The 1,926-nt window shown below is 43.5% G+C and overlaps 1 pseudogene; it reads right to left on the bottom strand.

Moving 5' to 3' along the window:
* Positions 1-326: 326 nt before the first annotated feature.
* Positions 327-1,683, bottom strand: LOC118999018 (sorting nexin-6-like; annotated as a pseudogene).
* Positions 1,684-1,926: the final 243 nt, after the last annotated feature.

The following is a 1,926-nucleotide window of genomic DNA, read 5'->3' as shown; positions in this document are numbered from 1 at the left end:
ATGGGCAGCCATAAGGAATACTATTTATAAAATAAACAGAGTTGTTGAGGTTCCTTAAAAAAAGACTGAGCTTCGGGCTTTTGTAAAAGGAGGCACTCAACAGTGACCACTGCCTCGGGGAGCAGCAGGTGCTGGAGGGCTGTGTTGACCACAGGCTGGCAGCACCTGTGGACAGCAATGCTCCACTGTTTCCCAGAAAGAGGAAGAGATGTACTTTGTCACTTTCTTTTGCTTCTAGTGAAGAGTAAATGCCTACCATCACTAAGGAAACAGAAATTAAGTCTAAAGGAAGGCAGCTTTTTTTCACACCGAGGGTAGAGTGTGGCTTATGTGTATGTGTCTCCCTCGCCATTTGACACTGCCAGGCAGTTCTGAAGCAATGGCAAGTTACCCTTTGCTTCTATTTAATTCTGAGTTCATTTAAATTTTTTCTGAATGCCTCGGCTCTTCTTCTCTTAAAATCTATGAGTTCTTGTTTTGCAGATTCCGATATTTTTTTCAAATTTCTGATAACATAATTGTTGGGACATTTCAGCCTGGAGAACATCTTTATTTTTTGCTCTGACTTTATCCATTGGTTTATTAGCATTTTCACAATCCACCAGTGACCTAGATGTTCAACGGAGGAGATCCTTAGCAGCCTGAGATTCTCTTAAACAATATTTTAAAAAGTCAGAAAGTTGGAGGTCCTCATCAGCAGACACACTTGCTTCTCTTGGTCTTGTTTTATCAAACAGTTCTGAAACTTTGAGGAAAAAAATTTGCAAATATCTGTATAATCTTGAGTTCCTAAAGTATATAATGAAGAGCCCCCTCCATTGTTATCCTCTGCAGCACGTTTGTGGGCTCTGGTCATCCTGTCAGATTTAGCAGATGAATCCTTAACTCAGTTCTGACATTCTAAAAGGAATGCTCGTTCATTCTCCGGGAAATTATCTACATCCTTTACTCCTGAAACAATTACTCTATCTGCTGATTTAACCATGTTTTTAAAGAAACCTTTAAGTTTCTCTTATTTTTCCCATGCACACTCAAATCTTGATTACATTCCAAGAAAACACAGAAATTTAAATCTTTTCTCAAAATAGAGGGTGCTGCCACACGACACAGGATACCTCACGCACTGCAACAGTCTTGTTGAATATTGCCAAATACTCGACTTCCAGTACCCGTTTCACCTTTGTGAACTCCTCTTTCGTCGTGGACCTTCTCCAAGCTTCTTCAGTTTTTCCCCTGAGGCATCAGAATCAGCTCTTGGTGGTGCTGGAGGGACAATGTAACCGGCATGGTCTTCATGTCCAACAAAGGACTCACGAAGCCAGAAAAATCCCTTGTGTTGCCTAACAACAGAAAGCTCATTTTGTTTAAAATCTGGCAATGAACTCTTCGAGTGTACAGTGAATTTTACTTTCTCTCTTTCACTAATGACATCAGAAATGTTCACTTGAAGAGCAGTGTCACTTTGAAGAGCTACATTTATTGTTTCAAGTCCACTGTCCTCCTCTGAGGTGAAGTGAGGCCTTCCTGCAGTCCTTCCAGAGGGTTAGGGGAGTCGGTGGGCCCGGCGCAGGCAGGGGAGAGGACAGAGTGAGGAAGACACAAGGAGAGAGACACTAGTGCCAGGCTGGCCGCACCCCACCGCCCCATGTCCTGTGCCTGCCCTGCACCCACCGCCCTCACCATGCGTCCAGGGGTCAGTGGCACTCAGCAGCACACTTTATAAAGAGACAAGGTAGATCACTCAGTAGTGTTTTCACTCATTATGTGAGGCTTCTCTGGAAAATTTGCAAGGAGAAAACATTCCCTGGACAAGTCCATGAAAGTGGAGGTAAAGAAAGATGTGTGTGCCCTACTCTGTCTCATCTCCCATTTCCCATTGGTTGAGGTACATAGAATGAGGGGTGGACCCCACAGCCAGGATGTATT

The sequence above is a fragment of the Sturnira hondurensis genome, unplaced genomic scaffold (assembly GCF_014824575.4).
Source record: "Sturnira hondurensis isolate 20B ecotype Veracruz unplaced genomic scaffold, ASM1482457v3 Scaffold0014432, whole genome shotgun sequence".
NCBI lineage: Eukaryota > Metazoa > Chordata > Mammalia > Chiroptera > Phyllostomidae > Sturnira > Sturnira hondurensis.
The sequence above is the reverse complement of the archived record's forward strand: the minus strand, read 5'-3'. Positions and strand labels throughout refer to the sequence as shown.